This window comes from Balaenoptera ricei, chromosome 2 (assembly GCF_028023285.1).
Source record: "Balaenoptera ricei isolate mBalRic1 chromosome 2, mBalRic1.hap2, whole genome shotgun sequence".
Lineage (NCBI taxonomy): Eukaryota > Metazoa > Chordata > Mammalia > Artiodactyla > Balaenopteridae > Balaenoptera > Balaenoptera ricei.
In genome coordinates this window covers 80691870-80707978 of record NC_082640.1, presented here as the reverse complement: position 1 = coordinate 80707978, position 16109 = coordinate 80691870, and the positions used below count along the sequence as shown (strand labels likewise).

Genomic DNA, 16109 nt, shown 5'->3' with positions numbered 1-16109 from the left:
AAGCTTCCATCTCAAATCCGTTTTCCAAGGTAGCCCATCTTCCCACAAGGCAAACCCGTACTTCCACAACCCTGGCTTAGAAAAGGTTAGAGAAGATGAGAGGAAAAGCTATAAATACTGAACTTACCACCTAGTCAAGTCTGGAAAGAAATGCCTTTCTGAACAATCTAATGATTTCACTTAATTGAGCATGACAAGACATGCCTTGACAGTTTGCTCAATCTGCAGGATTTCTACTCAGAGCTGTAGACAGCAGAAAACTTAAAGTAATTAATGCAAAGTTAATTATCATGCAGGCATTGGGAATTTAATATAGTGCTTATAGAGGATTTATTCCTGGACATATTTTTTATCAACATCTCCTAACCCATCTGTGCTTCTACAGTAAGGTTTCTAACGCTAAAATCCTATGACTGTTTCCATTTGCTCTACCGTAATTATGCAAAACTGTGTGTTTTGTTCTGCCTGATCCTAGTTCAATTTAAACACTGATTAAATGGGAAATAAATTAATGTGATGCAAGTGTGGATGGAATCATCATAAACTGGTGCTTACCTACAGAAACAAACCATCCACTAATGAGATAATTGTACTCTTTATTTCAGGGAACACATTTGATGAGATCAAATGGAGTGCACACATTCATGGGCCCCAATAAACAGGTATGTTACAAGAATGACAGTAAATTAATTTGAAGAAGCTCTTCTAGCACAGGATATGCAGGCTCTAGTTAGAAAAATGAGGAGTCCAATGAAAGAGAAAACATGTGATCTGCCTTGCCCACTCAACGATGTTTGTCCTACCAAGGTAATGTGACTTTTTTTTTCTACTTTGTTTTATTCACTTCTGTATCTCCAGTGCTCAGAACAGTGCTTGGTACATAGTAGGTGTTCATTATATATTTGTTGAATGAATGGATGAATGTTTTAGGACCAGTAAACTCTCTAGCTGGGCACCAGCACTTCATGGTAGTTCTGTAATTTCTCTCAATACTCCTCCTCAAAATCAAACAGATTACTCAGAAAAACCTCTTAGGCTAAACTCGTTATGATAGTAGAGATGAGATTCATCTAGGGGAACAGCAACTGTAACACATTTTTGCAAAGGGTCCTGGCACTGAAACATTCTGTGGACACTATGATCATCTTCCATTCAACAAATATTTGACAGGTATCTATTATGTGCTTTGGTGTATATAAAAAAGGAAATAAAGAGACCCTGCCTTTCAAGAAGATTGTTTTTAGTAAGATTATTACTATCTATAATACTACATGAGATAAATACCCAAAAAAAGTCATAACAACACATAGCTCTTAGGGTAAAGTGGATGGAGAAAATATTTCCAATAGCAGTAGTCATGAAAAGCTTTATGTAAGAGCAGATATTTGAGATGGGTCTTGAAGCAAAGTTGGGATTTGACAAGTGGAGACAGATACTGGGATACAGAGAAGCTCAAGGTAATGTGACTTTTAATCAAAGAATGGAGACAATTAATTCTCTGATGAATAAAACATGCACATTTAAAGTAATAAAAATCCCAGGTGGTCACCTGAGAATTTCTGCGGAGACCACAGTAGACTTCCACAAACCAGCGTAATGCCACTGGCCCTGGATTCCCTGCAGATAAAATTTGGGGGCTCATTAAAGGTATTTTATGGCTAATCTTTGTAAGCCCATGGTGGCTTAAAAAGTGGTAGCTACAATATTTCAACCAAAAAGGACTTAACTAGACCCCAGCTTTTCAGGAGATAAGCCTGGATTGGACCTGCCAAAGTAGAGTTCTCAGCAGTTGAAGCATTCACTGTGCTCTTTGGTGATGAGGGATGAAACAGTCCTCTGACTTCCTCAGAATAGAACTCATGGATGTCTAAGAACATGATATTCTAAGCATGAACAGATGACTTTCTTGGTGGATGTAGCTCATTACTAAGCAGGCAAGTCCCTCAACCCATGTTATAGCTACTTTATTTATTTATTTATTTATTTTTGGCTGTGTTGGGTCTTCGGTTCGTGCGAGGGCTTTCTCCAGTTGCGGCAAGCGGGGGCCACTCTTCATCGCGGTGCGCGGGCCTTTCACTATCGCGGCCCCTCCCGTTACGGGGCACAGGCTCCAGACGCGCAGGCTCAGTAGTTGTGGCTCACGGGCCCAGCTGCTCCGTGGCATGTGGGATCTTCCCAGACCAGGGCTCGAACCCGTGTCCCCTGCATTGGCAGGCAGATTCTCAACCACTGCACCACCAGGGAAGCCCTCAACCCATGTTATAGGAGTAAACCATGTCCATCAGAGAAATGGAGGCATCACAGATACCGGCAATCAGGTGTGTACAGGCCAGGAGAGCAGTAGGAAAAGACAGAAATACCTGAACTTTTTAAGAAAAAAACATTCCTGGGCTGAGATAATGAGTCCAAGATTTAGCACCACATTTTTAATAGTTTCTTTTTGTTTCTAATTACAAAGTCAATACTTCCTCATTTAAAACAAAATCCAGATAAACACACAAAGAAAAATAACATGAAAAAACATCCATGACCCTATTTATCCAAAATGTATGTTTCCTTTCAATGTTGTATATAATTATTTAAGAGCAGGGTTTCTCAACTTCAGCACTGCTGACATGTTGGACCAAATAATTCTTTGTTGTGGGGGACTGTCCTATCCCTGACCTCTAGTCACGAGATGCACCACCTCAGTGTAGCAGCCAAAAATGTCTCTAAACATTGACAAATGTCCCCTGAAAGGCAAAATAGCATCCAGTTGAAAACCACTGTTTAAGTGAAGTCACATCATGCAATTTCAAAAGCCCCCAAATTTTTTATTGAAGTATAGTTGATTTACAATCTTTTATTGGTTTCAGGTGTACAACACAGTGATTCAATACTTTTATAGATTATACTCCATTTAAAGTTATTACAAAATATTGGCGGTATCTCCCTGTGCTATACAATAGATCCTTGTTGCTTATTTAATTTATACATAGTAGTTTGTAGTTCTTACACCCTTACCCCTATCTTGCACCTCCCCCTTTCCCTCTCCCCACTGGTAACCACTAGTGTGTTCTTTGTAATTGTGAGTATGTTTCTGAAACCCTCAACTTTCACTTAACAATATATTATAAGCATATTTCTGTGTAATAAGAAACAGAAACTTTCTGTGTAATAAGAAACAGAAACTTTCTGTGTAATAAGATTTCTGTGGCATCTTTTTTAATGGCTTCAGAATATTCTACTACATGATGCACTATAATTTAGTAAACTGTCCTTAATTTATTTAACCAGTCCTTGTTTTCAGTGTTGTGCTAAAATATGATGAAGATCTCTGTACATGCATATGCTTGCACAAAATTATTTCTTAGATTATATTTCTTAAGATTTCTGGGTCAAGATGGGGGTTTTTTTTGGGTTTTTTTGGTTTTTTAATGTCCTCTTATTTTAAAACTTTTGACAAACCCTTGCATTATTTTCTTTCTTTTCTTTTTTTAATTTATTTATTTTATTTATTTATTTTTGGCTGTATTGGGTCTCCGTTGCTGCGCGCAGGCTTTCTCTAGTTGCAGCGAGAGGGGGCTACTCTTCGTTGTGGTGCACGGCCTTCTCATTGCGGTGGCTTCTCTCGTTGTGGAGCACGGGCTCTAGGCACACAAGCTTCAGTAGTTATGGCACACAGGCTCAGTAGTTGTGGCACACGGGCTTAGTTGCTCCGCGGCATGTGGGATCTTCCCGGACCAGGGCTTGAACCCGTGTCCCCTGCATTGGCAGGTGGATTCTTAACCACTGCGCCACCAGGGAAGCCCCCTTGCATTATTTTCTGTTTGAGATTGGTGTCAGCCTTTACCTGGGACATTCTCTCCCACAGTGCACCATGAGTTCAGGGATTTATTTCTCTATTTTCTATATGCTGCAATATCCACACATTGTCTAGAGCTGTGCCTGGCACATAGTTGCAGCTCAATATCCATTAAATAGATGAATGGATACGTGAAAGATGGCAGTTAAAATTTCAAACTCCTTGCAAACTGCTAATTTTGAAACTTATCCAAAAAGAGTACATTTACGGTTGATTCTGAAGTAATAAATAGGTTATAAATGTACTTTGACTTCAGAGAAGAAGGAAGGGTATTAAGAGGCAGATTAAAAGTCCAAGACCTGAACACTTCAGTTTCAAGTTTGCATGAAGAGATTTTGGTGGAGGTAGGGAAATGATGAATTATTTAATGAGTCTCCTTAGCTCTGTTGTTTCTTTAGAAGATAATACCTATTCACTGCCTCATGACTTTACAGCTTCCTTACTGAGAAGAAAAGAATAAAAACAGAAAGTGGTGTCTTTGAATATTATTGTAAATCAAGACTAAGAAATTTGGAAGATGCCACTTTGACTAAACGTTTATGTTTTGTGATGGAAACATTCCAAAATGAGTTTGAATAGTTCATTTGTGTTAACACTTTGTACCTGTTTGTATCTAATTAGTGGACCCCGAACCCCAAAGTGATTGAGAAAATACAAATTTGATTATAACAAGGGTATGAGAAAAATGTTTCAAGCAATATTCCATCCTTTGGCTCTGTCCACCTACAGATGGTACAATACATCTCTCTTAAACAAAATCCCCAACTTGTTCCACTGATACATTCTCTTAACCTCTCTTTAAAGGTAGGTAAGTTTTATTTTTTGTGATAAGCTACTTCGTAGAAGAAACACAAGTGGAAGATAAAGAATATGATGAGAGCCTCAGGTAGGATTCAAGGAGTCCTAGCCAGGCCATTCATAATTGTAAGAATTAAAGGGCTTCCCTGGTGGCACAGTGGTTAAGAATCCACCTGCCAATGCAGGGGACACGGGTTCGAGCCCTGGTCCGGGAAGATCCCACATGCTGTGGAGCAACTAAGCCCATGCGCCACAACTACTGAGCCTGTGCTCTAGAGCCTGCGAGCCACAACTATCCAGTTAACTACCATAGTGGAGTCATTAAGTACTTGGAAAATTACATAACTGCTGCTGAATTTATACACACATCATGCTAAAAATGTTTCCATTATTTTGGAAAGCCATTTGATAACATGATGAAACAAATTAGAGTGTTTGGTAAAATTCCTCTTGAAAAGGCACTATTTGAAAACAACTTTGCATTAATTGTCTAAACTAAGAAATTCTAGATGTTATTAATGTTAGTCCTCAACCTTGGGAACACATTAGGATCATCTGATAGCATTTTTCAGCTTTCTTTAGTTAAAATTGATGAATAAAATTATAAGATATTTGAAGTATACAACCTGATGATTTAATCTACATAAACATACATTATGAAGGGATTCCTCACATCAAGTTAATTAACACATCCATTGCCTCACATATTTACCGTTTGTGTGTGTGACTGAGACACTTAAGTTTTACTCTTAGCAAATTTCAATTATACAATACAGTGTTAAGCCACTATAGTCACCATGTTTTACATTAGATCCTCTTATAGTGGAAAGTTTGTCCCCTTCTACCAACCTCTCCCTATTTCCTCCATTCCCCTGCCCCCAGCAATCACTTTCATACTCTGTTTCTATGAGTTTCACCTCTTTTTTCAATTCTACATATAAGTGATACCATGCAGTATTTGTCTATTTGGCTTATTTCATTCAGCATAATGCCCCCAAGGTCCATGCACATTATCACTAAAGGAAAGATTTCCTTCTTTTTGTGGCTGAATAATATTCCTCTTTGTGTGTGTATATGTGTGTGTATTGACATTTTCTTTACACATGTGTGGTCAGCAGACTTAGATTGCTTCTATGTCTTGGCTATTGTAAATAATGTACAACGAACATGGGAGCATAGAGATACCTCCTTGCCATAATGGTTTTGTTTCCTTTTGATATATACCAACAAGTGGGATTGCTGGGTCATGTTACTACATGACCAACATTTCTATTTTTAATTTTTTAATTACAACCAACAGTATACAAATGTTGGATTGTCTCCACAACCAAACCAGAATTTATGTATTATCTATTTTTTTTGCTTTTTTATTGAAGTATAATTTATTTATACTTTAGTTATAATATAACTAATGTTATATTAATTCAGGTGTACAACATAGTGATTAGGTATTTTTTTATAGATTCCATTTAAAGTTGTCAAAAAATATTGGTTATATTCCCTGTGCTGTATATTACTTCCTTATATCTTATTTTATATGTAGTATTTTGTACCTCTCAATCCTCTTCCCCTATCTTGCTGCTCTCCCCACCCCTCTGCCCTCTGATAAACACTCATTTGTTCTATGTATCTGTTTGTTTTGTTACCTTCATTTTTTTATTTTTTAGATTCCACATATAAGTGAAAACATACAGTATTTATCTTTCTCTGTCTGACTTACTTCACTAGTGATAATAACATCCAGATCCATCCATATTGTTACAAGTGGAAAATCTTCATTCTTTTTTATGACTAATATTCCAATGGAGTATTATATGTTATATATATGTAATATATTGTATATATGTTATATGTATAATATATTGTATATATGTTATATGTATAATATATTGTATATATGTTATATGTATAATATATTGTATATATGTTATATGTATAATGTATATATGTTATATGTATAATATTGTATATATGTTATATATATTGTATATATGTTATATATATATATATAGTATATATGTTATATATATATATAGTAGATATGTTGTATATATATAATATCACATCTTCTTTACCCAGTCATCTGTTGATGGACACTTAGGTTGTTTCTGTATCTTGGCTATTATAAATAGTGCTGCTATGAAAATGGGGGAGTGCATACATCTTTTTAAATTAGTGTGTTTTTATTCTTCAGGTATATACCCAGAGTGGAATTGTTAGATCATATGGTAGTTCTATTTTTAATATTTTGAGGAACCTCCATACTGTTTTCCATAGTGGCTATACCAATTTATATTCCCACCAACAGTGAATGAATGTTCCCTTTTCTCCACATCCTTTCCAAAATTTGTTATTTGTGGTCTTGTTGATTTTAGCCTTTCTGACAGGTATGAGGTGATATCTCATTGTGGTTTTGATTTGCATTTCCCTGATTAGTGATGTTGAGCATCTTTTCATGTGCCTCTTGGCCATCTGTACATCTTCTTTGGAAAGATATCTATTCAGATCTTCACCCATTTTTTTAATCAGGTTGTTTTTTGATAGTGAATTGTATGAGCTTCTAAATATATTTTGGTTGTAAACTCCTTATCGGTTATATCATTTGCAAATATCTTCTCTCATTCAGTAGGTTGTTTTTTCATTTTGTTCATGGTTTTCTTTGCTGAGCAAAAGCTTTTAAGTTTAACTAGATCCAATTTGTTTATTTTTGCTTTTGTTTCCCTTGCCTGAGGAGACAGATCAGAAAAATTCTACTAAGAATTATGTCAGAGTGTACCACCTATGTTTCCTTCCAGGTGTTTTATGATTTCTGGTCTTATATTTAGGTCTTTACAATTTGGGGTTTATTTTTGCACATGGTGTGAGAAAACTTTCTAATTTATTCATTTATGTGTGGCTGTCCAATTTTCCCAGCACCATTTATTGAAGAGAGACTGTATTTTCCCCATTGTATATATTTTCCTTTTTGTTGTAGTTTAATTTGCCATATATGTGTGGGTTTAGTTCTGATCTCTCTGTTCTGTTCCATTGATCTATGTGTCTGTTTCTGAGCCAGTACCATAATGTTTTGATTACTGTAGCTTTGTAGTGTAGTCTGAAATCAGGGCACGTGATAACTCCAGCTTTGTTCTTTTTTCTTAAGATTGTTTTGGCTATTTAGGGTATTTTGTAGATAAATAGGAATTTTAGGCTTATTTGTTCTAATTCTGTGAAAAATGTCATGAGTATTTTGACAGGGATTGCATTAAATCTGTAGATTGCTTTGGGTCATATGGACACTTGAACAATATTAATTCTTCCAATCCCTGAACACGTGATATTTTTTCATTACTTTGTATCATCTTCAATTTCCTCCATCAATGTTTTATAGTTTTCAAAGTAAAGGTCTTAACCTCCGTGGTTAAGTTTATTCCAAGTTCTTTTTGATGCAATTTTAAACAGGCTTGTTTTCTTGCTTTCTCTTTCTCATAGTTAATTATTAGTGTAGAGAAGAAAACAGATTACTGTGTATTATGTCCTACAACTCCACTGAATTCATTTATTAGTTCTAATATTTTTTAATGGAGACTTTAGGGTTTTATGCATATAGTGTCATGTCATCTGCAAATTGTGACAGTTTTGCTTTTTCCCTTCCAATCTGAATGCCTTCAATTTCTTTTTCTCATCTGATTGCTGTGGCCAGGACTTCCAATACTATGTGAAATAGAAGAGGCAAGAGTGGACATCCTTGTTTCTGATGTTAAAGGAAAATTTTTCAGTTTTTCACCATTGAGTACGATGTTAGCTGTGGGTTTGTCATAGATGGCCTTTATTACGTTGAGCTATGTTCCCTCTACACTCCCTTTAATTGAGAGTTTTTATCATGAATGGGTGGTGAATTTTGTCAAATGCTTTCTGCATCTATTGAGATGATCATGTGATTTTGATCCTTTGTTTTGTTAATGTGGTGTATCATATTGATTTATTTGTGGATATTGAATCATCCTTGCAACCCTCAAATAAATCCCAATTAATCATGGTGTATGATACTTTTTATGTATTGTTGAATTTGGTTTGCTAATATTTTGTTAAGGATTTTTGCATCTATGTATTCCTCAGATACTGGCTTGTAATTTTCTTTTATTTGTACTGTCTTGGTCTGGTTTTGGTGTCAGGCTAATGGTGGCCTCATAGAATGAATTTGAGAGGGTTCCCCTCTCTTCAATTTTTTGGAATATTTTGAAAAGAATAAGAGTACCTCTTCTTTATATGTTTGATAGAATTCACCTGTGAAGCCATCCAGTCCTGAATGTTTGTTGGGAATTTTTTTCTTACAAATTCAATTTCATTACTGGTATTTGGCCTGTTAATGTTATCCACTTCTTCCTGATTCAGTTTTGAAAGATTGTATGTTTCTGGGAATTTGTCCATTTCTTCTAGTTTGTCCAATATTTGGCATATAACAGTTCATAGTGTTTTCGTCTAAATTTTTTGTATCTCTGTGGTATGAGTTGTAATTTCTCCTCTTTTATATTTTGTTTATTTGGATCCTCTTTTGTTATGAACCTGGCTAAAGGTTTATCAATTTTGTTTACCTTTTTTAAAAAATAGCTCTTTTTGTTTTTGTTCTTGTTCTCATTGTTGTTTTTCTGGTCCCTATTTGATTTAATTCCTCTCTGACCTTTATTATGTCCCTCCTGGTGACTTTGGACTTTGTTCTTGTTTCTCTAATTCCTTAGGTGGTAGGTTAGGTTGATTGTTTGAGATTTTTCTTGTTTTTTGTGGCAGGCCTGTATCACTATAAACTTCCCTCTTAGAACTGCTTCTGTTGCATCCCGTAGAGTTTGGAAAGTTGTGTCTTTATTTTCATGTGTTTCAAGGTATTTTCTGATTTCCTCCTTAATTTCTTCAATGATTTATTGGTTTTTTAGTAGCATGATGTTCAGTCTCCAAGTGTTTGTGTTTTTCCTATTTTTCTTCCTGCAATTGATTACTAGTTTCATACCACTGTGGTCAGAAAACTTGCTTGCTATAATTTCTATCCTTTAAAATTTTGAGACTTGCTTTGTGGCCTAGCAGGTCATCTATCCTGGAGAACTTTCCATGTGCACTTGAAAAGAATGTGTATTCTGCACTTTTTGGATGGACTGTCCTAGGTATCTACTAAGTCCATCTGGTCAAATGTATCATTTAAAGCCAGTGTTTCCTTATTGATTTTCTCTCTGGATGATCTGTCCATTAATGTAACTGGGGTGTTAAAACTCCCTGCTATTGTTGTATTGTCAGTTTCTCCCTTTATGTCTGTTAATATTTGCTTTATGTATTTAGGTGCTTTTATATTATGTGTATATGTGTAGGAACATTATAACCACTTCATGTATTGATCATTTATCATTATGTAATTTACCTCTTTGTCTTATGTTATAGACTTTGTTTTAAAGTCTACTTTGACTGACATGAATATTGATACCCCAGCTTTCTTGTCATTTCAGTATGCCCGGAATACCTTTTTCCATCACCTCACTTTAAGTTTGTGTGTCTTTAGCTCTGAAGCGAGTCTATTGTAGGCAGCATAAGGATGGATCTTGTTTTTTCTTTTTTTCTCAATTACCCAAGCTATATCTTTTTTTAAGTGAAGTATAATTTATTTACAATATTGTGTTAGTTTCAGGTATACAGCAAAGTAATTCAGTTCCATATATACATATACACACACACATACACACACACATACACACACATATCCTTTTTCAGATTCTTTTTCATTATTGGTTATTACAAAATATTGAATATAGTTCCCAGTGCTATACAGTACTTCCTTGTTATCTATTTTGTATATAGTAGTGTATATCTGTTAATCCCATACTCCTAATTTATCCCTCCCCCCTTTTCCCCTTTCCCCTTTGGTAACCATAAGTTTGTATTCCATGTCTCTGAGTCTGTTTCTGTTTTGTAAATAAGTTCATTTGTACTATTTATTTTAGATTCCACATGTAAGTGATACCATATGATACTTGTCTTTCTCTGTCTGACTCACTTAATCTCTAAGTCCATCCATGTTGCTACAAATGGCATTATTTCATTCATTTTTGTGGCTGAGTAATATTCCATTGTATATATGTACCACATCTTCTCTATCCACTCATCTGTCAATGGACATTTAAGTTGCTTCCATGTCCTGGCTATTGTAAATAGTGCTGCTATGAACAGTGGGGTGCATGTATCCTCTTGAGTTAGAGTTTTCATCTTTTCCAAATATATGCCCAGGAATGGGATTGCTGGATCATATGGTAAAACTATTTTTAGTTTTCTAAAGTACCTCTATTATTCTTCATAGTGGCTGCATTAATTTACATTCCCACCAACAGTATAGGAGGGGTCCCTTTTCTCCACACCCTCTCCAGCATTTGTTATTTGTAGACTTTCTGATCATGGCCACTCTGACTGGTGTGAGGTGATACCTCATTATATTTTTGATTTGCATTTCTCTAATAATTAGTAATGTTGAGCATCTTTTCATGTTTCTGTTGGCCATGGCTTCTTTAGAGAAATGTCTATTAAGGTCATCCAACCATTTTTTGATTGGGTGGTTTGTTTTTTTGATATTGAGTTGTAGGAGCTGTTTATATATTTTGGAAATTAAGCCTTTGTCAGTTGCATTGTTTGCAAATATTTTCTCCCATTCCATAGGTTGTCTTTTTGTTTCGTTTATGGTTTCCCTTGCTGTGAAAAAGATTTAAAGTTTGATTAAGTCCCATTTCTTTATTTTTGCTTTTATTTCTATTGCTTTGGGAGACTGACCTAAGAAAATATTGCTACAATTTATGTCAGAGAATATTTCACCTGTGTTCCCTTCTAGGAGTTTTATGGTGTCATGTCTTATATTTAAGTCTTTAAGCCATTTTGAGTTTATTTTTGTGTATGGTGTGAAGGAGTGTTCTAACTTAATTGATTTACAAGCAGCTATCCAGCTTTCCCAACACCATTTGATAAAGATACTGTCTTTTCTAGAGAACAAAAGTATGGACACCAAGGGGAGAAAGCAGGAGGGAGGGTGGGTGGTGGTGGGATGAATTGGGAGATTGGAATTGACATATATACACTAATATATGTAAAATAGATAACTAATAAGAACCTGCTGTATAAAATTTTTTTTAATTTAAAAAATACTACCTTTTCTTCATTGCATATTCTTCCCTCCTTTGTTGAAGATTAATTGATGGTAAGTGTGTGGGTTTATTTCTGGGCTCTCTATTCTGTTCCATTGATCTATATGTCTGTTTTTGTGCTAATACTACACTGTTTTGATTACTATAGCTTTGTAGTATTGTCTGAAGTCTGGGAGGGTTATGCCTCCAGCTTTGTTCTTTTTCCTCAGGATTGCTTGGGCAATTCTGGGTCATTTGTGGTTTCATATAAATTTTAGAATTATTTGTTCTAGTTCTGTGGAAAATGTCATAGGTAATTTGATAGGGATCGCTTTAAATCTGCATATCACTTTGGGTAGTATGGTCATTTTAACAATATTAATGCTTCCAATCCAAGAGAATGGGATATCTTTCCATTTCTTTGAATCATCTTTAATTTCCTTTATCAATGTTTTATAGTTCTCAGCATATAAGTCTTTGACCTCTTTGGTTAGGTTTATTCCTAGGTATTTTTTTTTTGATGCGATTTTAAACAGGATTGATATTTACTTTCCCTTTCTGATACCTTAGTGTAAAGAAATGCAACCGACTTCTGTACGTTAATCTTGTATCCTGCTACCTTTCTGAGTTCATTTATCAGTTCTAGTAGTTTTTATGTGGATTCTTTGGGGTTTTTTATATATAGTATCCTATTATCTGCATATAATGACAATTTTACCTCTTCCCTTCCAGTTTGGATACATTTTACCTCTTTTTCTTGTCTGATTGCTGTGCCTAGGACTTCCAATACTATGTTGAATAGAAGTGGTGAGAGTGGGCATCCTTGTCCGGTTCCACCATTGAGCAGGAAGGCTTTCAGCTTTTCACCATTGAGTATTATGTTGGCTGTGGGTTTGTCATAAATGGCTTTTATTATGTTGAGAGATGTTCTCTGCATACCCACTTTGGTGAAGATTTTTTATCATGAATGGTGGTGAATTTTATCAAATGCTTTTTCTGCATCTATTGAGATGATCATGTGGGTTTTGTCTTTACCTTTGTTGATGTGGTGTATCACACTGATTGATTTGTGTATGTTAAACCATCCTTCTGACCCTGAAATAAATCCAACTTGATCGTGGTGTATGATCCTTTTTATGTGTTATTGGAATTTGTTTGCTAATATTTTCTTAAGGATTTTTGCATCTATATTCATCATAGATATTGGCCTGTAATTTTCTTTTTTGATACTGTCTTTGGTTTTGGTATCAGGGTGATTGTGGCTTTGTAGAATGACTTTGGGAGTGTTCCCTCCTCTTCAATCTTTTGGAAGAGTTTGAGAAGGATCAGTATAAGTTCTCTCTATGTTTGGTAGAATTCCCCAGTGAAGCCATCTGGTCCTGAACTTTGTTTGCAGGGATTTTTTTTTTTATTATTACAGATTCTAGACCACCTCTAGTGAACATTCTGTTCAAATTTTATGTTTCTTCTTGATTCAGTTTTGGCAGGCTGTATGTTTCTAGAAACTTGTCCATATCTAGGTTATCCATTTTGTTGGCATATAAGCGTTCATAGTATTTTCTTATGATTTTTTGTATTTCTGCATTATCAGTTATTTCTCCCCTTTTATTCCTTATTTCTTTTATTTGGGTCCTCTCTCTTTTCTTTTTGGTGAGCCCAGCCAGAGGTTTCTAGATTTTGTAAATCCTTTCAAAAACTACTTTGGTTTTATTAATTTTTTCTATTGTTTTTTAATCTCAATTTTATTTATTTCCTGTCTGATCTTTATTTCCTGCCTTCTGCTGACTTTAGGTTTTGTTTCTTCTTCTTTTTCTAATTCTTTAAGGTGGTAGGCTAGGTTATTTATTTAGGCTTTTTCTTTTTTGAGGAAGACCTGTATTGCTATGAACTTTGCTCTTAGGACTGCTTTTGCTGCATACCATAGATTTTGTATGGTTGTGTTTTCATTGTCCTTTGTCTCAAGGTATTTTTTTAATTTCCTCTTTGATTTCATCATTGACCCATTAGCTTTTTGGGGAGCATGTTGTTTAGTCTCCATGTAATCATTTTTTTTCTCATTTCTCTTTCTGTGGTTGATTTCTAGTTTCATGCTGTTTTGGTCAGAAAAGATACTTGAAATAATTTCTATCTTCTTAAATTTGTTGAGACTTGTTTTCTGTCCTAGTATGAGGTCTATCCTAGAGAATGTTCCTTGAATGCACTTGAAAGGAATGTATATTCTGTTTGGGCTTTTTTTTGGAGAGGGGGCATGTAATGTCCTGTAGATATCAATTAAAATTAACAGTTCTATTTTGTCATTTGGAATCTGTGTTGCCTTACTGATTTTTCTGTCTAGATCTGTCAATTGATGTCAGTGGGAGTTAAAAAGTCTCCTACTATTATTGTTTTCTCATCAATTTCTCCAATTATGTCTGTTAGTATTTGTTTTATGTATTTAGATGCTCCAGTATTGTTTGCATATATGTTAATGAGTGTAATATCCTATTCTTGTATTGATCCTTTTATCCTTATATAGTGTCCTTCTTTGTCTTTCTTTATGGCCTTTGTTTTAAAGTCTATTGTGTCTGATATGACTATTGCTACCTGCACTTTCTGGTCATTTCCATTTGTGTGAAATATTTTTTTCCATCCCCTCACTTTCAATCTGTGTGCATACTTTGCCCTAAAGTAGGTCTCTTGTTGGCAGCATATTGTAGGTTCTTGTTTTCTTATCCAGTGTGCCACTCTGTGTCTTTTGATTGGAGCAGTTACTTCATTGACATTTAAAGTAGTTATTGATAGGTATGTATTTATTGCGATTTTAAACCTTGTTTTCCAGTTGATTTTGTATTTCTTTTTTGTTCCTTTCTTCTTCTTTTTGTTTTTCCTTTTGTTGTTTGATGGTTTTCTCTTGTATTATGCTTTTTAGTTTTTCTGAATCTATTGTATGTTTTTGATTTGTGATCACCCTGATTTTCAAGTATGTTAACCCATAACTATATCTGCTTGCTGTTGACTTGTAGTCATGTAAGGTAAAACACAGTCTTAAAAAATCTACACTTTCTTACTCCCCCAACATTTTGTGATTTTGATGTCCTTTTTTACATTCTCATGTTTATCCTTTTGCTGTTCATTGTAGTTATAATCGCTTTCACAAAGTTTTTTTATTTTTTTAATCAATATATGGGCTTATTTATCTACTATATATATGTATATATATATATATAATCACAATAGGAAAGACCATATTTATATATGGCCTTTCCTATTGTGATTTTCCCTTTACTGTAGATTCTTGCTTCTTTATTTAGAGAAGACCTTTCAGTATTTCTTTTAGTTTTTGCTTGTCTGAGAAATTCTTTATCTCTCCTTCTATTCTAAATGATAATATTGCTGGGTTGAGTATCCTAGGTTGCAGGTTTTTCTGTTTCAGGACTTTGGGTGTTTTTTTTTTTTAATTGAAGTATAGCTGATTTACAATGTTGTGTTAATTTCTGCTGTACAGCAAAATGACTCAGTTATACATATATATTTATATATACATTCTTTTTTTATATTCTTTTCCATTATGGTTTATTCCAAGACATTGAATACAGTTGCCTGTGCTATAAAATAAGACCTTCTTGCCCATGCATTCTATATGTAATCGTTTGTATCTACTAACCCTAAACTCCCAATGTACCCCTCCTCTACTCCCCCTTCCCCTTGGGAACTACAAGTCTGTTCTCTATGTCTGTGAGCCTGTTTCTGTCTTGTAGGTAGGTTCATTTGTGTCATATTTTAGATTCCACATATAAGTGATATCCTATGGCATTTGTCTTTTTCTTTCTGACTTACTTCACTTAGTATGATAATCTCTAGTTGCATCCATGTTGCTGCAAATGGCATTATTTCGGTGTTTTTTATGGCTGAGTAGTATTCCATTGTATATTTATACCACATCTTCTATATCCATTCATCTCTTGATGGGCATTTAGGTTGTTACCATGTCTCGGCTATTGTGAATAGTGCTGCTATGAACATAGGGGTGCATATACCTTTTCAGATTAGAGTTTTGTCTAGATATATGCCCAGGAGTGGGATTGCTGGATCATATGGTAATTCTATTTTCAGTTTTCTGAGGAACCTCCAATACAGTTTTCCATAGTGGCTGCACCAATTTACATTCCCACCAACAGTGTAGGAGGGTTCCCTTTTCTCCACACCCTCTCCAGGATTTGTTATTTGTAGACTTCATTTTTTAAGTGAAAGCAGGTATATTGAGAGAGATATACATTCCATAGGTAGAATATGGTTGTCTCAGAAGGTGAAAGTGGCCCTGGGCTAAGGGGGTGGTTAGTTTTTATGTGCTGGCTAATTTC

General features: G+C 34.9%; 1 long non-coding RNA gene across 3 annotated transcripts in view; it reads left to right on the top strand.

The window, feature by feature from the left end:
* Positions 1-16109, top strand: part of LOC132359373 (uncharacterized) — a 63683-nt gene that overhangs the window by 17170 nt on the left and 30404 nt on the right. For all 3 annotated transcript variants that reach the window (XR_009500829.1, XR_009500827.1, XR_009500828.1), the window contains exon 3: positions 606-662. This is a non-coding gene — a long non-coding RNA (uncharacterized LOC132359373). The remainder of the gene's footprint in view (positions 1-605; positions 663-16109) is intronic.